Raw genomic sequence first — 27,120 nt, 5'->3', positions numbered from 1 at the left:
ACCTGAGGACCCATAACTCCCATGGAATATGATCATACTGGGTAACAAGTGATCGCCCATCATCATGACTTATCAGTGGAAGGCTGCTATAGCAGCTAGGTGAACTCTTAGTGAGCTGAGAGATAGTCCTGATCTTTTGGGAGTCAGTACATAGTGTAGGACCCTTAGGAAAATAGCAGATGTCAGGGAAATTTGTTGGGAATTGCACCAAATCCGAAACCTGGGCCACTTTTGCAGGTATGTGAGACATGTAATGGATTTTCTACTGGGCCGTAACACTACCTGACCTCCTCCAAGCAGGAGCTTGCTATCCACTGGAAATATGAAGGAGCTAAGCCTTGAGGTGGAGTATCCCCCAGGTTGGGATGGAGAAGGTTGGAAGGATATCGGCACCAGCTGTGACACATAAGGGAACCAGGTCTGTTTCGGCCAGGTGGGAGCAATCACTAGGACAAGCTTCTTTTCTTTTTATTTTTAAAAGGACTTTTGACAGAAGGGGAAACAGGGGAAAGGCACAGAGAAGGTCCTTGTGCCATGGAAGAAGAAGGGAGTCGCCCAGAGAGTGCTGTCCTATCCCTGTTCTGGAGCAATAGTGTGGACATTTCTTGTTCAGGTAAGTGGAGAACAGGTCTTAGCTGGTGTCCCCCACTGCCTGAACCGGCTGTGAAGCACTGGTGGATTTATCTCCCATTTGTGGTTGTGAGGGAACTTGTGACTGAGACTACTGGGTTTTGGACTCCAGGAAGGTAGGCTGCTGATAGCATGATGGTGTGGTAAATGCACCAGTTCCATAATTTCAATGCTTCTGCAGAAAGGGAGGTAAACCTGGCTCCTTCCTTGTGTGTGTATTCCCTTGATCAGTGGAAGGAAATGGGTACAGGCATTCCTGACCACCCCAAGTTCCAGGAGAATGATGTGGAGAGACATATCCATGGGTGTCCATTTGCTTTGTGTTTTAAGGACATTTAGATGTGCATCCCATCCTATAAGGGATGCATCGGTGATGAGAAGTAACAACAGGGAAGTTTGAGAAAAAGGAATCCCATTTTTCCACCAGTCCAGGGAGTTTTTGACCTGGTGGGTAGCAACAGAGGTTTGTCTGATCTGTTTCTGTTTGGTCTGTAGAATGAGATTAACCATATCTGGAGACACTGCATGAGAAGTCTGGCATGAGGTAGCACTGCTGTGCCTGCCGCCATATGCCCCAGGAGTTGGAGAGAGTATCTGGCTGAAATTTGAGGACTTTTGTACGTTCTCTATGAGCATGGCCAAGATGAGGAACCTGTGTTGAGGCAGGAGCGCTTTGGCCTGTCTCGAGTTGAGGTTGGTCCCTATGAACTCTGGGCGCTGTATAAGGGTGAAGGTTGATTACTGGATGTTGATCTGTAGATCCAGTTCCGTGAACAAGTCTACTGCAGTTTTAGTAATCTGGCAGGCCTCACTGAAGGAGTGGGCTCTGAGGAGATAATCATCCAGGTAGGGGGAGATCATGACCCCTTGGGAGTGTAGGTGAGCAGCCACTTCTGAGAGGACCTTGGAGAATACTCTAGGAGCTGATGATTGTCCGAAGGGGAGTACTCTGTACTGGTAGTGGTCTTGTCCTAGGGTAAATCTGAGGAACTGTCTATGGGATGGTAGGATTGAAATATGGAAATAAGCATCCTGAAGGTCGAGGGCTGAAAACCAGTCCCCCTGTTCCAATGCTGGAATAATGGCCACTAGAGTGATCATCTTGAATTTTTGAACCTTGACAAACTTGTTGAGTACTCTGAGGTCTAGTATGGGTCTGAACCTCCCTTCTTCTTGGGTATCAGGAAATAGGTTAGAGAGAAAACCTTTGCCTTGTAGACGGTGAGGTACTGGTTCTATGGCTCTTACCTGGAGGAGGAGATCTATTTTTTGTCATCATAAACTCTTGTGAGAACAGTACCTGAAGAGAGACAGGGAAGGGTGTTGTGGAGGTGAGAGGGAGGTAAAGTAGGTGGAGTACCCATTGCAAATGATTTTCAGAACCCTTCAGTCTGATATTATATGTTCCCAGGTGCTGCAGAACAGGGCAAGCCGGTAACCAAATGGGTGGGACAGATTGGTCAGGTGTAGTGGTTGAGGGGAGTGGTCATTTCAACCAATAAGTCAAAATTGATGGTCTGAGGCTGATGGTTGCGAAGTGGAAAGCTGTGGGCCTCATGGTTTGCATGTGGAGAATCTGGATTTCCTTCTCTGAGGTTAGTAGAAGCGTTGAGTTGGGAATTGTGAAGTATGGGATTTAGATTGAAACTGCAGACTACATTTTCTCTTTTGTCCAGGAGTATAGATCCCTAATGAGTGGAGAGTGGCCCTGGAATCATTAAGGGTATGGAGGGACATGTCAATCTTTTCAGCAAATAACTTGGTGCCTTCCAAGGGAAGGTCTTCTACAGTCATTTGCACTTTCTTAGGGAAGCCAGATAGGTGTAACGATGCTGCTCACCACATAACCACTTCAGTGGAGATGGACCAGGCTGCTCTGCTGGGTGAATCAAGGGCTCATTGGAACATTGCGTTGGCTACTAGTTGTCCCTCTTGGACAATAGCTCAGAACTGGTCACAGTGTGACTCTGGGAGTTGTTCAATAAAACTGCTGCGCTTTGAATAATTGACACTCATATTTCACCTTTAATGCTTAATAATTTGAAATTCTAAATTGCAATGTGGCAGAGGAATAGGCCTTTCTCCTGAAGAGGTCCAGGCGTTTCCAATCCCTATCATAGGGGGTGGATCTCATTTGGTGCCAGTGGCCCCAGGAGTTTACGGCGTCTACGCCGACAGAATTAGGGGAAGCGTGAGAAAAATGAATTCCATCTCCTTAGCTGGGACGTAATATTTTATATTGGCCCGTTTACACATAGGTATCACAGATCCTGGGGTTCTGTCATATAGCCTTGGCTGGGTCCAGAAGGGCCTCATTGATAGGGCCTCACTCATATTCTGGAGCACGAGGAAAAGTGCAGGATGTTGAGGAGATTGTGATGAATATCTGCGGTGTGTTTGCCACCCTTTTTGCCAAGTCCTGGAAGAGCCAGAAATCATTGGCTAAGGATGGGGCGGGGGGGCATCACTGCCTCATCTGGAGAGGAGGAAAATATGTTAGTTCTTGGTGTAACTTCCTCCTCTACTCTGCCCTCCTGTTCCTCCATGATTTCCTCTGGAGTTTCAGAGGCTCTGGATGCCATGGCAGAGGGAAAACATCTCACAGGCTCACAGTGAGTCAGGCTGGAAGCCTGGCAAGTGTAGGTTCAATATGCCATCCAGGGATCCAAACAGGGCCAATGAGATGGTGGATAGAGTCTGATGGTGGTGCCCATGGCTGGCCAAACCATTGTGGTGGCAGAACAAGTTGAGGATATGTATGTGGAGCCTGTTGATAACGGGAGGGAGCATGGGAGGAGTGGTAAGAGATGACGTTCTCTCTCTCACTGTCTGAGTCACCACTAGAAAGCGGAGAGGCATGGCAGGGTACTGAAGAAGTTTCCCGTGTTTGGAGAAGACCTGGTACCAAAGGGGAGACTCTTGTATATCAGATACCCTGAGCTCTCTCAAGTACTGGAACTCCTGTGGTGCCGACCAATCCGCTGGTGATATAGAGGGAGTCAGGGATTTCACCCGCACCCAACACTCTGGGGCTGGATGGGTCACAGTTGACAGTACCCAAGGTACAACGTGTACCAGCAGCATCTTCTTAACACTGTGCTCCCTGATCCTGTTTTTGTTCACTGGTACCACTGGCTCAGTGCCTGTGCCCATCAGGTCTTTGGGTGCCTCAACGGTATGTGCTGCTCCAGATCCTCATAAGCTACGGTACTGTGCTTGGACTGTCTCACTATCAAGGGTATGGATGATACCAAGTGTGCCAGTGATCTTTTACAGCTAGCTCAGTGCTCACTCTGGGGGCTCACAGCTCTCTTTCAGATGTCTTACAAGAGGGGTCCGCAGCTTATTTCTTCAACTCATAGTCCCTGGATGTTGATGGATGTTGGGAAGATTCGTGCTTCCTGGGTGAGTCTTGGCACGGATCCAGGGAAAGCGGAAGGGCTGCATCCATCAGGATGATCTTCTGCCTCAATTTCCTGTCCTTTCGAGACCTGGATTTAAGTTGCTGAAAGAGACCACACTTCTGCAGAATATGGCCTCCCTGTAGCCAGACAGTCAGCCCCCCCCCCTCAGACCAGCATTGCTGGAAACACAGGAGGAAGCAGGAACAGGGCACTTAACATATATTCCAGCACAGCCTTTGAAGCTGTGAAAGCACAGGTGTGCTGCTACAATGTGCCTCTGGGAACAGATACAAGGATTAAGCTCACAGCAGGCAGAGGCCCTGTGACAGACATGGCTCTTAGCCCCAACTAAATAGCGTGATGCACACACACCAACATCCTAGTTGGGAAAATATTTACCCTGATAAAAGAAATGTCCAGTAGTCAACACTTATTGTTTCTCTCCTTTGCAAGTGTAAACTACTCTTGCGAAAGCTGGCGTCACCCCGACAGACCAGCCTCAATTTGGCATAAGAAAGGAGAAAGAGAATAAAGGAGTACAGAGGTATAAGTAGCGGACCTACAGCACCATGATTTTTGAGTGCTTTTCACTATCTATCTGCTGGTCAGATAAGTGACAGCCTCCCAAGGCTTCTGCAGCTAAGAGGGTCCCTACGCCTTGTCCCTTATTCGTCTTTCCGCGGAATTGAGTGACCGATCCTGGCTTGGCACCGCTGGAATCGAGAGATGCAAGGAGGGTAAGAAGCACCCACACCTGATCTCCTATCTTTAGTGTACACATATTTTGAAATAGAGCTCTATACTTTGTGTTCTTTGGGATTGTGGCTTCAGTTTTGTAACTTGTTTGTGTGTAACATCTCTACATTTAAATAAGTAGGCACTAGCAATTTTGTAACCACATGATTAGAATCTAGCTTAATAAATTTTGGTAACCATTTATGCATAAGCCTGACTTGTTTTCTCTGGTTTACTGTAAAGCAGCCAACACAATTAAAGAACCTCAGCCGTTTTGGCTCTAAAGCCTGGCCATTAGGTGAGAGTACTAAGAGCCTAGCGTTGAGTTGTGCCGCCTCCACGGGGCAAACTCTTGGGGCACCTGTCAGTCAATCCTGGCTGCCCGCTGCGAAGGAGCTCTGAGCCCTAGCAGTTAAAGTCACGGGTGTGGAGAGGCTCTTAGTGCTGCCATTGGGGCACCTGTCAGTCAGTATTGACTGCCCGCTGCGAAGGAGCTCTGAGCTCTAGCAGTTAAAGTCACGGGTGGTTAGGACCTTGGGGCATCCGTCAGCCTAGCCCGGGCTGCCCGCCGCGAAGGGACAGTGCGTCCTAGCGGTTAAAGTCACGGATGGTATAAACGGGCATAGCTGGCACCTCACCAAACATCCTTGGCCGTCGGCTAACACTCCCCCAAGGTAATGAATGCAGTGGGAGTGTTTATCTGCTACAGGGATGGACTCCTTACAAGTGAGGCACTTCTTGATGCCCAGTGAACCGGGCATACCCCAGTGTGGGAAGGGGTCCCCAACAAAAGGGGGAAAATAAAAGGGCTTTTGTTTTTTGAAGAGAAAATAAGGAATAAACTAAAACTCAGTCTGAAGGGGCTAACTAGCTACTAAAAATGCTAAAAAAAAAAAAAGAGAGAAAAACAAACCATTGCAAACGGACTGCTAATGGCTCCATCTCCAGCCAGGAGCAGTTTAGAAGGAACTGGGGAGGGTTAGCCTGCGCATGCTGGTTAGCCTCATGATGGGGTACAAGGGCAGACAGTGCATGGTGGGCCAAATGGCCACTGCTACCAAAGTTCTCCAATCAGCAGCGCAAGCACACCTACAGTGAAGCATCCGTAGGACAGATACTCAAATAAATGACCCACCCACTTACCTAGACAGACAGGTTCCTGTAAGTCATCATATAAGGGAGAGGTTCTGAATTTCAATATGCAGTATTGGATGTGTTTTAAATATATGGTGTACCTATGCTCCTAAATGACACCCATTTATTCAACAGCATACAGTACGTACTCTTCAACATATATTTATTTAGGTACTGTGTTTGAGACTTTCAAAGTAGTGTAGAGGAGTTAGCCACACATCTTCCATTAAAATTCACTAGGCTAAATGCAGGGCTAAATCGCTTGCATGGCTTTAAAAATCTCAACCTGTACAGTTGGGGTTTTGATACAATACATATGAGCTACACAGTGTATGGTATGTACACAATTACACAATCTGCTGTACTGCACGCTTTAGTGCTGTATTCTTAAATGATCATGTGAATTTTGAGGTAATAACTAATTCTGATTTCTGCTATATACTTAAATTATCCATGTATTGATAAAAGGGTGTTTCAATACGATCAAAGAGACTTCTCTTAAAAATGTTCACTGTGTCCTTGAAGAAATCCATACTCTAAACAAGCACCCCACCTGGGTATCACACTCTCTCATTAGGGATAACACCCACAGCTGCAAATATGTGCATTTTTAAAAAATGTGTAGACATTACATTAGTTGGAAGAAGGCCCTTAGGGCTCCAAAATATGGAAAGTAATTTATTTATCTTTAATTCACCCAATCTAAAACATTCCCAACACTAAATAATTACCTTTCAATATGATGATTAAAATAGCTATTTTTATTCTAAGGGCTTGTCTTCACTATCAGCATAAGTCACCTAAGTTACACTACTCCAGCTATGTGAATAACGTAGCTGGAGTCGACATAGCTCAGGTCGACTTAACATAGTGTCTTCACTGCGCTGCACTGATAGGAGATGCTCTACAGTTGACTTACCTTACTCTTCTCGGGGAGGTGGAATACCGGAGTTGACCAGAGAGTGCTCTGCCATTGATTTAACGGGTCTAGTAAGACCTGCTAAATCAACACCCGATGCATCAATTGCAGCAGTGAAGACAAGTCCTCAGTCTATCTAGGGAAGTTGTTAGGGCTGTTATCAATCTGTGTGTTTCCTTACAGTGCACCAAAAGTGTATGCTTTAACATTTCTCTCTCAAATGAAATTGTATGTGTTGCCTTTCTGATGTTATTATGAAGACCAACACTTACTTGCAATAGCACCAACCATTTTACTAGTGGTGGATAGCATTATCTGAAGAATAATCTAAGGTGTGTTGAAACTCCAGAGCCTCAATAACTTATCTTCAATCTCATTACTGGAAAAATGAGCCTGGAAAATTATTCTCATTTATATGATATTGCTCTACTTTGCAAATGTGACATGCATCTCCAACCCTTATCTAAGATTCTCTGACTAGTAATGTAACTTCTCAGATTAGCCACTGAAACAGTACAGTATCAGCACACCATGGATTATTCATTGCAGAATGCTATTCACAGTGAATAAGACGGTCCATGCTATTGGAGGTAAAGAAAGAACCAAATGACCTATTTTTCATTTGAAAGCCAGTACAAGGCAGATAAGAAGGAACAAGCATTTATATACTGTGCATATCCATAAATATTGTACAAAACCATATAAACTATATTTGTTTTATGTAGTCTCATCATTTCCGTGTTCTCCTCATCTGTTTGTTGCATCCACCTATTGTCTCTCATCTTAGACTGTAAGGTCTTTGGGGCAGGGACCATATCTTTGTAATGTATTTGTGCAGATTCAACCAGAAAAGGGTCCTGATCCATGACTTAAGTCCACAGGCGATACCAGATACAAATAATAACTGTTATTACTCAGACTTACCCTCACACCCACAATTAGATACATCAATGAGAATCTTCAGCAAAGATAAGGGAAGCTCACTTATAAGCTCACAGCCTGAAGAGGAGAGTGAACAGAGAAGCCTGCAATTCCCACTGAATCAAGTGCAACTCAAAGAGCCCCTTTATGCCAACTGGAAAAGGGGCTGGAGTACATAAACTGGCACAGCTCCATTGACTTCAGTGGAGCTACTGTGATTTACACCAGAGAAAGATCGGTCCTGTTGTGTAGAATTCCTTCATTCACTCAGTTAAATCATGTTTGTCAGCAATTACATAGCTCTAATGTGTGCATAAAGCTATTCTGGGCCTGTTGATTACCGGGACATCCACGCCAACACAGTGAAATAGAAAGATACAAAGCAAGTAACTCAAGTGCTAAAAAAAAAGTTATGCATTGGATGTGTATGCTTGATCTCTGGCTAAATAAAACATAGTAGCAAGTCATGCTTCTACCAAAACACCATCTAAAGTTCTAGTGTGTGACTAAACTAGTTGCTGTTCTCCGAATTTCATCCTAGGCAGCATTTCTTCTCAGTTTTATTCTGGAACAATACAATTCAAAATAAAACTCAACACGTTAAGTGGTAAAGATAGAAGAATAGGCTGAGCTTCGGAAAAGTTTATTTTTCTTTCTCTGAAATACAGCACTACTTCTGTGTGTACGCTAGCCGCAGCACTGGTTTATTTCAGTGCTCTGTAAAAATTACCAGTCTTGGGAGAAAACCTTCAACTCCGCTTGGTGCTCCTCCTCACAGTGCCAGCGAAAGCATCAGCCCTTCTTAGACAACCCATAAAAAGCAGCAGTGCAAATCCTGCCAACTCCTGCTCGATGTTCTACTTGCGTGATTTGTTATTACCCGGTGCAGCAACACCTTTTACGAATATCAATTTGCTCACTGCACAGATTTTAGAGACCACAGTGTAAAAGCAAAGGCTCCCTTCACATTATCTGTTTGTCTTCTGTGCCAAGAAACTGCTTCCTCTCTGTCGCTAATAAGCTTTTCTTATTGTGGTTCATCTTAAAAATGAATCATCATAAATTTGAAAATACAAATCTTTGGTCAATTCTGTGGTGAGAATTCATTTATTATGAGCCCACATGATGCAGAGCTATGCCTTTTATCTGAACAGGGCATATTTTTTCACTTTGTTTTGATTCCACATTTGAAAATTGGTCCCATATATTCTTCACCAGACCCAAAACTTTACTGATTTGTTCACTGAAACATTAAATGCCAACTAGAAGCCAGGCAGACAAATAAAATCATTTACCAGTTTAATGTCTGGAGTTTCTTGTCTAAGGAAAGAGAAGTACAGTTTTAGGAGTGATGAGAATCCACATCTGAGATCAAAATCAATTAGCTTTAATCCTTTTGATCCTTAGCTCAAGCTGAAAGTCAAAAGACTTCCTACAGTGGTTAATTTTTAGATGTAATTTTAGAAAATGGTTGACTTTTCTGATTTTGAAAGGGCATTACATCCTTCATGCATTGACCAGACTCAGGTTATGCATTGATTGTGATCAGTGATTTTCTGCATCACTTGCTAGTGCGGGAAAAACAGACCATATACTTACATTCCCCATAATGCATCATTTTCTCTCTAAACAGTGGCAGCAAACAGGCACATCCAATACTGTATTACTTTCTTCTCTCATTCATGACGATGTCACACCCAGGCACTGTGATTCTGAAAAAGAAGCATTTCCCAGGTTCTAAGGATAGAGGTACCCCAACCAATCCATCATGCTTTGTGTGCTAATGATAGACTCATGCATAAGCAGTGAGAGGCAGCAGGCATGAAAAGAAGTGAATCAACTGTCAACGGTTGTGATCTGAAGGACTGCAAGGCTGTGATTAGAATTTTCAATCAGGGCTTCCACAATTCATCATGCTACCAAGGAAAGAACATTTTTATAGGCATGTTCCTTCATCAGTCCTTTCTGCTATTAGCATAACGAGTTCTAGGGCACACACAAAAAATGTATCAGATCTTGCTGCCTTACAGTTAAAAGCATGTATATTTGAATCTTTAGAGAGAAGAGAGTAAAAGACATTTGAGGGCAGCGTAACTATCATTTCCTGTTTGCATACACAAAACTGAAATAAGATGCTCTATACATAGTACAGCATTTCAGCTGAAATAAAGCAAAATGCATGCTTCTCCCTCCACACACATCCTTCTGCTGCAGTCATGTTTCTAGACAGCTATGTTGAAAGTACCTCAGAATGTTTGATCTCGCTGCCGTTGGGGGATATCAAGAAGAATACAATCTAACAGAAATCCTTATTCAGAACTTGTTTACATGCTCTATGCAACTCTGAGAAATGCAAGGACAGAGTTCTTCACAAAGAAAGCACACTCATAGCCTAACTACACAAAACTGCTTTCAGTATCCAATGTAGTCAGACCAAAGCCATACTTCTCAAAATAAAAAAAGGGTTGCCATGCTAATTCAGAGTGTGTGTATATAAATTCACAGTAACCACTGGTAGGGTCTAATTTTGAGTCAGTACTTGGAATACTAATGCAAACTATGTTCCATTTAGAGAAGAGAAGGATGATTGTGTGATTTAGAAGGTCTGGATTCAATTTCCAGCTCTCTCTATGACCTTGGGCAAATCATTTAATCTCTTGGTGCCTCAGTTCTCCATCTGTAAAATGGAATATCTCCCTACTGCACACAAGAGTTGTAAGAATGAATTCATTAATCTGTGAGGCATTCCAGTACTGTGATGATGGACATCAAGAGAAGACCATAACCCTGCACTAAGATTTGGGCTGATCGATGCTTGTGTGCCCATGGAGGCCTTCTGACTTCAGCAGGGTGCCATGTAGTATAAGGATCTGTATGAGTGGATCTCACTGCAGAGTCAGTGTCTAAGAATCTAAATAGGTAGGGAGATAACCAAAGATCAGCCATTTACTAATGCATGTAAATAAAGCATTAAGTTTTAAGCTGAAATTTTCACATTAAATCACAAGTAACATATATTAAAAACACTTTATGCATGTATATAATTAATGCCTTTAAGATCTTGTCCTCATTTGGAAAATTGAAAAGACACTAGGCATTTTTTTAAAGTTACAAACAATTAATAAAATAAAGCCATTTATTTCAAATAGCTAACTGGAATCATTTAATCTTAAAATGGAGGCAAAAAATCATTTTTCTACACAACATCTAATTTAAAAATATTGCAACAGTATTCATACAGCAAACTGATGCACATGAATTAAAACACTGAAGAGTCTATTTTCCCTCTTGGTCAACGTACAGGAATTCCTTTGAGATCTACAGGTGTTAAGCATATGAATTAAGGAGAAACTTTCCCACTTGGATATGATTGCTGCTTGTCTCCAAACCCCAACAAATATGTTTTTGATCATATTTTTATTTCAGCTTGCAGTCAGCAGATACTCTTTAAATTGTTACTTGGGCATGTCTGTGTCTTGGTTTGATTCTTGACTGTGTTAATTTCTTACGGAACAATAATTTGTGAAAGCATAGATTTTTATAGGTAGATGTTTCAGAATTATTAATCATTAAAAGCTTTTTATGTGCTAACTTCTAAATAATTTTTGTACTGGTTATCATGTTAAAACTATAATGTCTTAATTGTTTTTCCATTGAGGAAGAAATTAACAGATACTTCAAATTATCTGGCCTTGGTCCTGCAATGACTCAATGTGGGCAACCTCTTTTGCCCACACTGAATCCCGCTGTAAGCGAAACAGGAAGCTCTAGTTGGGCACAGGAGATCCAACCTCATAGAGCTCATTACAGGACTGAGGTCTTAGAAGGGAGGGTAGGGGGGAAACACAGCTATAGTAGGATATGCTGGACACCTAGAAAGAAGAACTGTTTACATCAGCTAAAAGGTCAGCCTGTCTGACATCTCTCCGTGGATGTCTAGCCACCAGCTCAAGCTCAATATGGCTAAAATAGAGCTCCTAATCTTTACCCTAAGCCTTTCCCTGCCACCTCTTTTCTTGATCACTGTGGACAACCCCACCATCCTGCCTGCAACTCAGGCCCATAACCTGGGTGTATCTTTGTCTTGGTCTTCTCTCTCGGTACTCACATGCAGCCTGTCTAAATCTTACAGATTAAATTTTTGCACAACATCTCTAAAATACAGCCTTTCCTATCCATCCTCACTTCTAAAACTCTCATCCAGGCTCTCATCTCACATCTCGAGTATTGCAACATCCTCTGGCCTTGACAACTGCAATCTTGCCACACCCATATCCATTCAGAATGCTGCTGCAAAAAAACACTGTCTTAGCCAGTTGCTTTGATCATCTCACTCCCTCTCTTTGAATCCCTCCACTGCCCTTCCTTCTCTACTGGATCAAGCATAAAATGCTTGTCTTCACTTTCAAGGCCTTTCATGGCCTATGCCAACCGTATACCTATCATTCACTATTGAAATGTCGATTCTCACCTCCCACTGGCCAATGATGCCAGCTCACTTGTGAAATACTTGAGAATGCACCTTTGTGCTTTCTCTCTTGCTGTCCCTCACACCTTATAAGCATCCACAAAGCTACCTCCTTCAAATCCCTCCTCAAACCTTTCCTTTGCCATAATGCCTATAAAAAACATGACAGTGGTTAAGCCACAGGTGTGCCGAGACTACTGCCTAGCATACTGACCAATACTGTTTCATTGCTTCCTTCTTCTCCCCCATCTGTCTGTATCCATCTGTTGTCTCTTATCTTATATGAGATTTTAAGCTCTTTGGGCAAGGATTTTTGTTCCGTCTTTGTATGGCACCTAGCATAATGTAGTTCTGATCCATGACTGGGGCTCCTACGTGCTACAAAAATACAAATAAATAAATAAATAAATAAATGTTTGCGACACATCTGCATTCTAACACCCACGACTAAAACCTTGCAGACATGTTCAAGACATTGTTAAGAATCATTTCAACCTGATTTCATCCTACAAATCTCAAATCTAATCTCCATTCCAGACACGATAAAAAAATGGAAAATGGCCTAAAAATTGAATCTCTATTTCCATTCATTGTAAAACAACACTTATAGAGAAAACACACTATAGATACAACAAATCCTCTCCTTTTGGTAATCCTTACTCGTAATCTTCTAGGGACCTATTTTCACTTTTCCCTTGGCATTCACATCTCTCAGCATTTGCCAACTGCTGCAGATCATTTCACCCAGTGAGCGGCTGCATATTCAGCTATTTATTCAGGGAAGATAGCATTAAAAATGTATGAGTGTGAACTGCCACGAAAGAGGAGGTTTGGACTTCAACACATTTTAACATAGGCTCCAGTATAGGTCACATGTAAATCACCTAGAGGTTCATTTTTAGCCATTACTCCTGAGGGAATTCTGCGCCAAAAATATAAAAATTATGGACACCATATTGCAAAATCCTGCAAATTTTATTTGTGAATAAATAAACATGGCTCCAGCATGGCAGTTGGGAGCACAGGCCACTGGCTGCATTAAGATGGGAGATCACCCTGAAGGCCCCACCTCCCCCAGAACAGGGACTCGGCAGTGAAGCTGCACCTGACTCTGACACAGTGCACGGGCTGGACCTGCCCCAGAAACACCCCAGGGCCTTGCCTCTCTGTGCCAGGCACACCAGGTGTGGGTAGGCAGGATCCAAGTGTGTAGGGGCTTAGTGTAAGGGGATCTAGGTGTGGGGTGAGAGGTTTATGTGTGGGGCAATCTGGGTGCGGGTGGCTCAGTGTGAGATCTAGATGCACAGGGGCTCGTTGGGGGGTTTCAGGTGTGGGCAATGGGACTCTGCAGGGGATCCAGGTGAAGGTGGTTGGGACTCAGCAGGGGGGGTCTGGGTGTGGGGAGATGGGAGCCCAGATGCTGGGGGAGTGGGGCTTGATGGGGTGGGGGTCTGGGTGTGGGGGCTCAGCAAAGGGGTCCAGGTGTATGGGGGGTAGGGTTTGTCAGGTGAAGGTTCAATGGGCCTGCTTAATGGGGAAGCCCCTGCTGCTACTGAGGGGATGCCGCATGCTGGGCTCCTCTTTATCCCGCGATTCCCCTAACCCCTTTTCTTCTCCATCCCCCTCCCCTCACTCCCACATTCCCCTCCCCCTGCCCTTTCCACCCCCCCACGAGTAAGCCATAGAAAGAAATCATTGTAGGCCACTGTAGATACCCATGTACATTTATTATGGGCTATTTAAACAGCTAGATAAATAACTGCTAATGTATATTTTATTTAGCTAGTTAAATGTCATCTAATAAACACACACGAATATCTACAGTGAGGTGATTCAGCATAAAATATCTATGGCCAAGCCCAGTAAGGTCATTGAAACTAACCCAGCAGCAGTTCCACTGACACAGAAGACAGGCTGGCTTGCCAGAGTGGGCCAAGTAACACAATATACTAACATGTTTTAAAACAACTCTCTGCGCTGGGGAGTTGTGGGGCAGTCCAGAAGAAAGGAGACCAGGAAAAGAGCTCTTTGAAATGAGCTTCGTATTCCCTGTTATCCCCAGCTACCTGTCCAGCATCTCTTCCCTCTCTTCCTCCCTCCCCCACTTCCCTCATGATCACCGGTGTGTGACCACACACCCTGCCACTGTTCCTGCTGCCTCTTGGTCTGGGAGAGAGCACGCTTGCACAGCTGAAAAGTAGGAGATGGACAGGTCTCAGCAACCTGGATGCTCATCAAAATAAATACGAATTCGTATTCACCTGTGTGTGCCTCTATTATCCTAAATTTGAGAGAAGAATATTCCCCTTGTCTGAGCTCTAGATTGGACCCTGTGAGACAAGAAGTCATCTGTGAGACACTGAAAAAGACCCCACTCCAATCAATGTATTTTATGGAAAGATCCTCTAATGTATTTCTGTTTTTCACAGGTGGCTGCATTCCAGCTGTGTTTAATTGTATACAACTTGTGAAACTATTGTAACAACTTCAATCCTGAAGTAACAAGAACATAAAATAGGCCAGACCTTAGTAGGCTTGCCCAAGTAAACCAATCCTGATAAGCAGATTGCATCACTCTTCAAAAATGGTGACCACTGTTGAGCAAAGATTTTTAGTGTCTTCTGGAGGTTTAAAATACCAGAAGGGCCTAATCTGTTTGCTTCCTGAAGACTTCACACCACTTTTAGGAGCTCAGGAGCCTTTAGGATTGTAAAAATAAATAAATCTCACCACTGGAGAAACTGCATATGAAGTTAAAGTTTCATACAAATATCACATAATCATCAGTGTTCACTGTTTTCAGTGCGTGGGGGGGAGGAGAGACAGTTTCCACAGGTGAAAAACTGATAAAGACCAAAAAATGTGGCTATAGTTACTAAATGGACAAAGTTAACCCTCAAAAAAGTTAGGAGAAATGCAGTTTTATCCCTTTGTGAAATCTCCTGATGTTGGCAGTGAAAACCAGTATTTACTGTCTGACCTCCCTGCCCCCACAAAAAAAAATATCACAAATAAATATCAGGCATGCAAATAAATACTTACGAAGTGGTCATATAAAACTGTCAGTGGTTTCTCTAGGATTTGTTCTTTAGCTAAGAACCACACCATTAGCATTTCCAAATACACTAAATACAAAGAGACTCAGACCTCCTGTTCTGGCATGTAAGTAAGACTGTGACACATTTGTCTGGCAGCCAACATTACAATTTACATGTACTAGAAAGCAACATATAAGGGTCCTGTTTATGATTAAAATATTTCAAACTACAAGTACAAGACAACCTGCTGCTGATAAAGAACTTGCAATGCCCTTCCTCTGAATTTTTGTATACTTCATATGCAGTTCTTTTGCAGTCAAAGTGTTTTAACAAAAATGATTCTCGCCTTATTCTTTGTCTAACCTTAACAGAACCCTGATATCATGTAAGTTTCAGAACGACTATATACATTGTGGATAGTAAGTCATTTTCGAGTATGCTAGCATTCTCAAAAAGTATTTTGATTTGCATCTATGACCTTTACAGCTAATGACTGATCTGTGCATCTTAGTTACAAAAACAGATACCCTCATTTCACCTTATGTTCCTGTCCCCTTTATGTTCCTTAAAACAAATAAATCAGTATGTTACCTGATTTAAGTACTTAACTGCCAGTCATTTTGCTCTTTCCCTTTTCTCCCTCAGTCCAGCCTCCATAACCTCAGTGATGAAGAGCGGTGGTTAAATTTTAACGATATGTAGCACCCAGAGTGATAAGCTAAGTTATGTAGCACCCAGAGTGATAAGCTGAGTTAATAGTTATAAACAAATAACACAGTTCACCATAACACCGTAAAATAGGTTATTTGCCTCTGTGTACATTTTTGCAGAGCCAATCAAGATACTGGTGCTTTTTATTAATGCAATACCATTAGTACTTAATGGTGGAAAGCACAGGAGAGCAATATACAGCTTACAAATAAGAGTAAAATGTGAAAATCTTAACAATACAGGTTTATCCTCCTCATGAATTACCTATGCAGTTTGTTCTATTATATAAGACCCATTGTTACCACATCTGCAAATTACTTCCCTGATCTATTAACTAGAATGGTAGAAATGCATTTTTCTGTCTTATTTCCTGAAACAAGCAGAATACATCTGTCTAAACTGTTAAGTCTAAACCAGTAACAAGGCCAAGATATTTCCAGAACATAATCATCAACTCCCTAAAAATATACAAAAGAATGGTTGGAGAACAGGGGGGTGATTTAACTACTGCATTGACAGTACAATCTGAATGTATATGAGGAATTAATAAAGATCTGGAAAGATTTTTCTAGACTTACTCCAGATCTCTCCAGGTAAGAATACTCTGTAATGTTCTATAGGACCTAAAGAACAACCTAAGGACACCACAAAACTCGTACATGTAATTATAAGAACTACAAACATTCTTTGTAACTTAGCTACTCCAAAGCACAGATTTCTGTCACAGCCCTAGCACCCCGACCCCTTGCTCCCTGCAAAAGGTAACGCCCTACTCATCTGGCTTTGTGGTTGCACATCACAGTTTCTAACAATGTTTGATAAATAACAGAACTATTTTTTATTTAAGTGTATCCACCCTCCCCAATCTGTCTTTCTTGTGGAAGGTGGTTCATAATTAAACAAAGCCTATGAGTTAAAAAGGTCTTACAGTCTGGAGGATCATGAGAGAAAAGGATGGAAGTCTCTTCTATATGCCATTAATTCTGAGAATTGAGGACAACACCTGATATGGCTGGTAAATAGCAGAAGCTATTCCCATTATGTTCTCATTAATAATGCACCACTTGCTATGAAAACCTGTGGTAAATCATGTTTAAATTACTGCACGATAGATATTTAAGTAACATTAAGATTTTGACACAAACAACAAAAGCAAGGAAATTAAGTCTGACATTCCAGCTTTATCTCATCCCGTTGCTGCCTAAGCATTCTAGCCACATGCATGGCTGGCAAAGCCCCATGGCCTTTATTCACTTAAAGTTCTTGGTGTGGAAACCAATCCAGTTTTAACAAGAGCTCCCACCTGTCAGGCTGGATTAGTCTTCATGTCTCCCCATCTCATCTCAAATCCTCTACACATCACTGAGCCCTGACTCTAGAGAAAACTTTACAGGTGAAATTCTGTCCCCACTGCCTTCAGTGTGCTTCAGACGTGTTCCAGAGCCCTGCAAAATCACTGAGAGTATATCCATTGATATCAGTGATCTCTGGATCAGGTTCTTTGCATTTTATATGAAGAAGACCACCTCATCTTCATTATAATGGCTCCTTGCTGAAAAGCTGATATAATGCCTCCCTCAGCCCCTTCTGCTCCTCACTGGCTCCCTGATCCACTGCACCCTTTTTTCCAGTCTAAGTCACCCACAGGATTTTCTACCACTTCTACCCCCTGGAGCAAAGGCCCACTCAACAGAGTCCTAAGCAGGTACCTTCTGATGAGAAATCTCCCTATCCTCCTTGCGTACTCTTCAGTTGCTTAAGCCATTGACCGTACCACTCAGGAACACAGAATCCCTGAACCATGCAGCCTCCCATGGCTTTCTGCTCTGTGGAGCTATCGATCCCCACAAAAGCACGCAGAATGGCAAAAGGAGAAACTATGATAGCAAAATGGTGGAGTTGTGCTGTATCTGAAAAACAGGGAAATTATACAGCCGTATAGGCGGCTGCATAATTGCATAGGTCTGAGGCCTTGTGTTCTCAGTGTGCATGTGTACGCATGTATATTTAGCTCCCATGAAAGCTCAGTGAAATTGTGTGTATGTATTGTGACAAAGTTTCTGCTCTACCTTGGGTGGGTCTTGCGCTTATTGGCGGATTTGCTCACCTTGGAGCTTCACGGCAGCCCTCAGCTTGGCCGTTTTTCTGAACCCACAGTGCAGGTCGACTCCTCCTGTGTCTGACCAGGAGTTGGGAGGATTTGGGGGGAACCCGGGCCCGCCCTCTACTCCAGGTTCCAGCCCAGGGCCCTGTGGAATGCAGCTGTCTAGAGTGCCTCTTGGAACAGCTGTGCGACAGCTACAACTCCCTGGGCTACTTCACCATGGCCTCCTCCCAACACCTTCTTTATCCTCACCATAGGACCTTCCTCCTGGTGTCTGATAATGCTTGTACACCTCAGTCCTCCAACAGTCCACGTTCTCACTCTCAGCTCCTAGCGCCTCTTGCTCCCAGGTCCTCACACACACACCACAAACTGAAGTGAGCTCCTTTTTAAAACCCAGGTGCCCTGATTAGCCTGCCTTATTTGATTCTAGCAGCTTCTTGATTGGCTGCAGGTGTTCTAATCAGCCTGTCTTGTCTCGAGAAGATTCCTGATTGTTCTGGAACCTTCCCTGTTACCTTACCCAGGGAAAAGGGACCTACTTAGCCTGGGGCTAATATATCTGTCTTCTATTACTCTCCTATAGCCATTTAGCTCGACCCTGTCACAGTATGTATATCAAGAGTAAAACTTACCACTCTGATCTAAAATCAGCCTTGAATTACCTCAGATTGCTCATTACTTGAAAGTACTGTTTTTGTGAGAAGAGAAGGGAAAGAGAGGAAAAGAAAAAAGAAAAAGAAAAGAAAGACCCTCACAAAAACTATAATTAGGGCCCTACCAAATTCACGGTCCGTTTTGGTCAATTTCACAGTTATAGGATTTTTAGAAGGGCAGATTTCATGATTTCAGCTACTTAAATCTGAAGTTTCACAGTGTTGTAATTGTAGGGGTCCTGACCCAAAAAGGAGTTGTGGGGGGGGATTGCAATGCTATTGTAGGGGGGAGTTGTGGTACTGCTACCATTACTTCTGTGCTGCTGCTGGCGGCGGTGCTGCCTTCACAGCGGGGCAGCTGGAGAGCGGCGGCTGCCAGCTGGGATCCCAGCTCTGAAGGCAGAGCCACCGCCAGCAGCCGCGCAGAAGTAAGGATGGCACGGCCTGGTCTTGCCACCCTTACTTCCGCACTGCTGCCTGCTGAGCTGGGCTCTCAGCCAAAAGCCGCCACTCTCCAGCCACCCAGCTCTGAAGGCAGCAGTGCAGAATTAAGGGCAGCAATACCCCGCAACCCCCCTAAAATAACCTTGCGACCCCCCTGCAACTTCCTTTTGGGTGAGGATCCCAAATTTGAGAAACGCTGGTCTCCATGAAATCTGTATAGAGTAGGGTAAAAGCACAAAAAAGTCCAGATTTCACAGCGGGAGACCAGATTTCACAGTCCGCGATGCATTTTTCATAGCCGTGAATTTGGCAGGGCCCTAACTATAAGGAAAATGACACAAACAAGCCATTCTAAGACACTGGGAATCACAGGGTATGTCTACACTGCAGGGGAAATAAAAAACAAACCCTGGGGCAGCAGGTCTCAGAGCCCAGTTCAATTGACTCAAGTTGGCACCACAGGGCTCAAAAGAGCCACATATTCCCATGTAGGCTACAGCCCGAACTCTGACATGCTCCCCTCATCACTGAGTTTCCGAGCCTGGGCTCCAGCCTCAGCCTGAACGTCTTTACTCCTATTTTTTTTTTTTGCCTTGTAGCATAAGCCCAGCGAGCCCGAGTCAGCTGACTCAGGCTCTGAGATTTGCTGACGCAGTGGTTTTTTTTGTTTGTTTGTTGTTTGTTTTGCAGTGCAGATGTACCGTAGGGGCCGAAGTCCCACTGAAAGTCATCGGGACTTAGACTCCTAAGCTACATGGCCATTTTTGAAAACTGTATCCAGGAAGTATGAATTAACAAATCAGTTCAGGATTTTGAAAAGACTTAGAATTGTGCCCCTATAGATGGTGCTCTTTTTCACCTGTTTTCATACAGTGCACACAGAACTCACCTCTAACCACGCTGAAGTGGGGAGTAGCACCCGAGATACAATCCACCCTGTGCTCAGGTCCCTACAGAGGGAGTCCACACACTCCAATCTCAGTACTCTCCACGCAGGCCATCAACCATGTGTGCGGGGCAGGTCTTTTTTCAGGTCTGCAACAGAAATCAGTGGGAATAGGGTATACTTATCAGAAAGCAGAATTTGGCCTTTAACATAAAAACAAGTAATAAAAAACTTTTTCAAACTTGCCTGTGCAACCTTAATCCAGACCCCTTATGTGCATGTATTAAGATACAGCCTCTAATTACAGGATTATTATACTATTTCTTTTCTGCAAGGGACAACCCTCTATTAAATTATGCATTTTCTGATTACAACTGTTCAGAGCCTGATGCTGGAGAAGCTTCAAGTGGAGAAAAGACCACAGGAAAAAGTGTCAGGTAATCCTGAGATAGCGCCATGCTCTACCACGCACCGGAAGATTTCATTCTGAATCTTCTCCATATGCTGTTTGATTGGAAGATTTTTTTTCCCTAGGGATCAGCTTCAGAGACAGATGCATTTTTCTTACCTGCCTCATTTTAATTAGTTGTATAGATCTGTCAGTTTTAATATTATGGTTTATTAAAATTTAATCCCACAGTCAAGGATGGAAGGGACCCAAATGCATAAGCAAAAACCCATGAAGGTCCACAGCAAGCCACCCATCGGCCTGCTACTTTTCCTAAGAGTCTGCTCTCACACAAGACACATGAAATCACACAGGTCACACATAAGAAAATGGATGGCTTACAGCCCTGAAGGACTCCATGGAGAACGAGAGCTTTTTACAAGTCAAATGAATGTGCTGAAAAGCTACCTCGCAGGTCCCAGCTGTCTATATGGAAGAAAGATCTGCAGCTGCACAACAATGGCCTTCTGAAGTTTCAAGCATTTCTCAGGCATAAGAAAGATGATGTTGTACTGAAGCATAAAATTGGTATGGTAAAGCAGCCTCATAAAATTTTATTTAACCGGTCAGTCACCTGGGGTGAGTAACTTTGTGAGTAAAATATTCATTTATTCGTCATAATCAACAATATATTAGGATTATCTAATGGCAAGGAAAAGCCAATCTCACTGACATCACAGGAGTCATCTAATACCCAAAGTTTTAAATTTGGATAAGAACATAAGAATGGCCATACTGGGTCAGACGAAAGGTCCATTCAGTCCAGTATCCTGTCTACTGACAATGGCCAATGCCAGGTGCCCCAGAGGGAGTGAACCTAACAGGTAATGATTTAGTGACCTCTCTCCTGCCATCCATCTCCACCTTCTGACAAACGGAGGCTAGGGACACCATTCCTTACCTATCCTGGCTAATAGCCATTAATGGATTTAACCTCCATGAATTTATCCAGTTCTCTTTTAAACCCTGTTATAGTCCTAGTCTTCACAACCTCCTCAGGCAAGGAGTACCACAGGTTGACTGTCTGCTGAGTGAAGAACTTCCTTTTGTTTTAAACCTGCTACCCATTAATTTCATTTGTTGGCCCCTAATTCTTATATTATGGGAACAAGTAAATAACTTTTCCTTATTCACTTTCTCCACACCACTCACGATTTTATATACCTCTATCATATCCCCCCTTAGTCTCCTCTTTTCCAAGCTGAAAAGTCCTAGCCTCTTTAATCTCTCCTGATATGGCACCCCTTCCAAACCCTTAATCATTTTAGTTGCCCTTTTCTGAACCTTTTCTAATGCCAGTATATCTTTTTTGCGATGAGGGGACCACATCTGTACGCAGTATTCAAGATGTGGGCGTACCATGGATTTATATAAGGGCAATAAGATATTCTCCGTCTTATTCTCTATCCCTTTTTTAATGATTCCTAACATCCCGTTTGCTTTTTTGACCGCCGCTGCACGCTGCATGGACGTCTTCAGAGAACTATCCACAATGACTCCAAGATCCTTCTCCTGATTCGTCATAGCTAAATTAGCCCCCATCATATTGTACGTATAGTTGGGGTTATTTTTTCCAATGTGCTTTACTTTACATTTATCCACATTAAATTTCATTTGCCATTTTGTTGCCCAATCACTTAGTTTTGTGAGATCTTTTTGAAGTTTTTCACAGTCTGCTTTGGTCTTAACTATTTTGAGCAGTTTAGTATCATCTGCAAACTTTGCCACCTCACTGTTTACCCCATCTCCAGATCATTTATGAATAAGTTGATTGGTCCTAAGACTGACCCTCGGGGAACACCACTAGTTACTCCTCTCCATTCTGAAAATTAATTCTTACCCTTTGTTCCCTGTCTTTTAACCAGTTCTCAATCCATGAAAGGATCTTCCCTCTTATCCCATTTAACTTAATTTACATACGAGCCTTTGGTGAGGGACTCTGTCAAAGGCTTTCTGGAAATCTAAGTACACTATGTCCACACGATCGCCCTTGTCCACATGTTTGTTGACCCCCTCAAAGAACTCTAATAGATCAGTAAGACATAATCTCCCTTTTCAGAAACCATGTTGACTTTTACGCAACAATTTATGTTCTTCTATGTGTCTGACCATTTTATTCTTTCCTATTGTTTCAATTAATTTGCCCAGTACTGAAGTTAGACTTACCGGTCTGTAATTGCCAGGATCACCTCTAGAGCCCATCTTAAATATTGGTATTACATTAGCTATCTTCCAGTCATTGGGTACAGTAGCTGATTTAAAGGACAGGTTACAAACCATAGTTAATAGTTCCTCAATTTCACATTTGAGTTCTTTCAGAACTCTTGGGTGAATGCCATCTGGTCCCAGTGACTTGTTACTGTTAAGTTTCTCAATTAATTCCAAAACCTCCTCTAATGACACTTCAATCTGTGACAATTCCTCAGATTTGTCACCTACAAAAGACGGCTCAGGTTTGGGAACCTCCCTAACATCCTCAGCCGTGAAGACTGAAGCAACAAATTCATTTAGTTTCTCTGCAAAGACTTTATCATCTTTAAGTGCTCCTTTTGCAACTCGAACGTCCGGGGCCCCACTGGTTGTTTAGCAGGCTTCCTGCTTCTGATGTCCTTAAAAAACATTTTGTTATTACCTTTTGAGTTTTTGGCTAGCTGTTCTTCAAACTCCTTTTTGACTTTTCTTATTACATTTTTACATTTAATTTGGGAGTGTTTATGCTCCTTTCTATTTACCTCACTAGGATTTGACTTCCACTTTTTAAAAGATGTCTTTTTATCTCTCACTGCTTCTTTTTCATGGTTGTTCAGCCACGGTGGCTCTTTTTTACTTCTTTTACTGTGTTTTTTTAATTTGAGGTATACATTTAAGTTGAGCCTCTATTATGGTGTCTTTGAAAAGTGTCCATGCAGCTTGCAGGGATTTCACTCTAGTCACTGTACCTTTTAATTTCTGTTTAACTAACCTCCTCATTTTTGCATAGTTCCCCTTTCTGAAATTAAATGCCACAGTGTTGGGCTGTTGAGGTGTTCTTCCCACCACAGGAATGTTAAATGTTATTATATTATGGTCACTATTTCCAAGCGGTCCGGTTACAGTTACCTCTTGGACCAGATCCTACGCTCCAGTCAGGACTACATCGAGAGTTGCCTCTCCCCTTGTGGGTTCCTGTACCAGCTACTCCAAGAAGCCGTCATTTAAAGTATCGAGAAATTTTGTCTTTGCATTTCGTCCTGAGGTGACAGGTACCCAGTCAATATGTGGATAATTGAAATCCCCCACTATTACTGAGTTTTTTATTTTCTTAGCCTCTCTAATCTCCCTTAGCATTTCATCGTCACTATCGCTGTCCTGGTCAGGTGGTCGATAATAGATCCCTACTGTTATATTCTTATTAGAACATGGAATTACTATCCATAGAGATTCTATGGAAAATCTGGATTCACTTGAGATTTTTATTTCATTTGATTCTACATTTCCTTTCAGATATAGTGCCACTCCCCCTGCACCGCACGACCTGTTCTGTCCTTCCGATATATTTTGTACCCCGGAATGATTGTGTCCCATTGATTGTCCTCACTCCACCAGGTTTCTGTGATGCCTATTACATCAATATCCTCCTTTAACATGAGGCACTCTAGTTCACCCATCTTATTATTTAGACTTCTAGCATTTGTGTACACACACTTTAAAAACTTGTCACTGTTTATTTGTCTGCCCTTTTCTGATGTGTCAGATTCTTTATGTGAATGTGTCTCGTCTGATCTGGCCCATACTTTATCCTCTTCCATCCCCTCCTCCTGACTAAAACCTAGAGAATCTCTTTCAACAGACTCTCCTCTAAGAGAAGTCTCTGACCGACCCACGTGCGCCTCTGCAGCAATCGGCTTTCCCCCATCTCTCAGTTTAAAAACTGCCCTTCAACCTTTTTAATGTTAAGTGCCAGCAAATGAGCCTCTAAGCATGAACAGGTGTTAGATAATCACATCCTAACACAATGCAAGGAAGAGAAGCATGGGAAAGTTTTCACCAGATATAAATGAATTATATTGCAGCAGAAGCCTGAAGTCTCCATTACAGTGAATTGTCTCACCTGCCCGCACTGCACAGTCTCAGAAGCAATTCTTTAAAAAAAAGTTTGTGGTGGACAGGAAGGGTGTGAATGGGCTCTAGTATTTGTATTTCAGAACCTCTGATTTGTTTGTACAAAATTCATTATTAGTTTGTCTACAGGTTATATTAATGCTCCAGGGAATCATATATGGGGCTGAAATGCCACAAGATCCAGTGTGTTTGAAAATCCCAACCCTAATGTTTAAAAGATTTAGCCCATTCAATTGATTAGCACACTGTTAAATTGTTGTGCATGTGAGTTAACAGTTATAAAAGCTGCATTCTGCACCCAACAGAAAGTGGATGGGTGGTACATTTAATCATCAATAATTCCAGTTTGAAAGTCGTTCTGATGAACAGAATACTATATGTTAATAGCACACCACACTTAGGGTGGATAGAATATTTTACTCTTCACTCTCTTATATCGTGGGCTGTTTTTTCTAGATTTTCTTCCATGTTATACTTTTGAAATGGGCTGTGACATCCTGTTGATTGGAAGTCTTGAGAGATAAAAATGGTAAGAAATACTTTTTTTAAAAAAAAAGGCTCCATTCTTTTAAATGATTAATTTTATTTCTTTTGAAAACCATTTTTCTGGGTGCCCAAACCAGGATATTTCTTTGTAAATGTTGCATATTGTTTTGAAACCACCAAGCAGACCTCATGAGCTCTTTCTAGTAGAACACAGAAATAGTATATGGGCAAAAACTTTTCATTGAGGTTCTTTAAAAAAAAAATCACTTTCAGGCAGCCATTATTGACAATAACCACAAAACTCTCAGAGTCAGAAGTACACCATACACTGAGCCCGACATCTGACTTGGTGTTCACAGGTAAGCACATTACTCATCTGCAGTTCTACTGTCCGCTGAAAATTAATGTGACTCCTTTCACATTAAAAACCATCACCTTTATCCATTGATTTGCACACTACGGTAACTCTTTTTATAGGCTCAAGTAACTCTCTTCTATGGAAAAACCCAGACGCAGATCAAGAAACACTGAGGTTTCTCTCAGAGAGTTTCCTATAGTTCTGCCAAATGGGTAGATTTGGCCACTAAATTCTATGGGTCCCTCCAAGGCGGGGGGGGAGGGGGGGAGAAGCCGGGGGAAACTGTGATGCCTCCTGATAAGATTCATTCTAACAGGTCTGCCCTGCCAGTTGTTGCCTATGGACTACCCCAGCACAGAAGATGCTCCAGTCATGAGTTATCAAGCTGCATTAATTTCCAAGTGGATTCTTCATAAGGGTAAGGTGGTGGCTGTACCTTTCCCAGGACCTTTCACTCTCTCACACACTCATAGATCTCTCTGGGGCTGGGGGAAAGGAGTGATACATCAGTCCGCTGACTTCCTCTTCTGCAAGGGCAGACAAAGATTCACATCTCCGGATATGAAGCCACATGGCGCCATCTGGTCCACAGTGAATACATTTATCTCCAAACTATTCTTAAATAACAATATCGGACATGAAACTAGAGAAATATTTTTCCCTTGAAATATTTAAAGCCACAACAGTAAAACAATTTTCTATGTTGATCAGTGCAAAGTAACGCACATTGGAAAACATAACCTCAACAATACAGACAAAATGGTGTGGTCTAAATTAGCTGTTTCCACTCAAAAAAGAGATCTTGGTGTCATTGTGCATAGTTCTCTGAAATTGTCTGCCCAATGTGCAGTGACAGTGAAAAAAAGATAACAGAATGTTAGGAACCATAGGAAAGGGACAGACAATAAGACTGAAAATACCATAATGCCACTGTATAAATCCATAGTATCCCCACACTTTGAAAACTGTGTGCTGTTCTGGTCACCCCATCTCAAAAAAAAGATATATTCGAATAGGAAAATGTGCAGAGAAGGGCAAAAAAAGTGATAAGGGGTCTGGAACAGCTTCCTTATGAGGAGAGATTAAAAAGACTGGGAACTGTTCAGCTAAGAAAAGAGATGACTGGGGGGGGGGTTATGATAAAGGTCTAGAAAATCATGAATGGTGCAGAGAAAGTGAATGAGGAAGTGTTGTTTACCCCTTCACATAACAAAAGAACCAGGGGTCACCCAATGAAATTAATAGGCAGCAGCTTTAAAACCAACGTAAGGAGGTACTCCTTCCCACAACAGAGTCACCCTGTGCAAAGCGTTGCCACGGGTTATAGTGAAGGTCAGAAGTATAACTGGGTTGAAAAAAGAATTAGATAAGTTCATAGAGGATAGGTCCAGCCATGGCTATTAGCCAGGATGGTCTGGGATGCAACCCCATGCTGTGGGTGTCCCTAAACCTCTGACTGCCAGAAGCTGGGACTGGATGACAACTTGTCATCTGTTCCTGTCCATTGAAGCACCTGGCACCAGCCACTGGTGAAAGACAAGATACTGGGCTAGAAGGACCAGTAAGTCTCACCCGGTATGGTCATTCCTGTGTAATTATGGGCACATCTTCGCTGGCAACGTTAAAGCCACTACCGCAGCTTGTGCAGTCACAGCACACCTCTGGGAGACAGCTCTC

General features: G+C 42.7%; 1 protein-coding gene across 1 annotated transcript in view; it reads right to left on the bottom strand.

The window, feature by feature from the left end:
* Positions 1-27,120, bottom strand: part of DAB1 (DAB adaptor protein 1) — a 685,851-nt gene that overhangs the window by 216,065 nt on the left and 442,666 nt on the right. The window contains exon 3 of the mRNA XM_084636865.1: positions 20,054-20,199. The gene's annotated coding sequence lies outside the window, so the exon portion shown is untranslated. The remainder of the gene's footprint in view (positions 1-20,053; positions 20,200-27,120) is intronic.

This window comes from Lepidochelys olivacea (genome assembly GCF_965140295.1).
Source record: "Lepidochelys olivacea isolate rLepOli2 genome assembly, chromosome: 8".
Taxonomy (NCBI): Eukaryota; Metazoa; Chordata; order Testudines; family Cheloniidae; genus Lepidochelys; species Lepidochelys olivacea.
The sequence above is the reverse complement of the archived record's forward strand: the minus strand, read 5'-3'. Positions and strand labels throughout refer to the sequence as shown.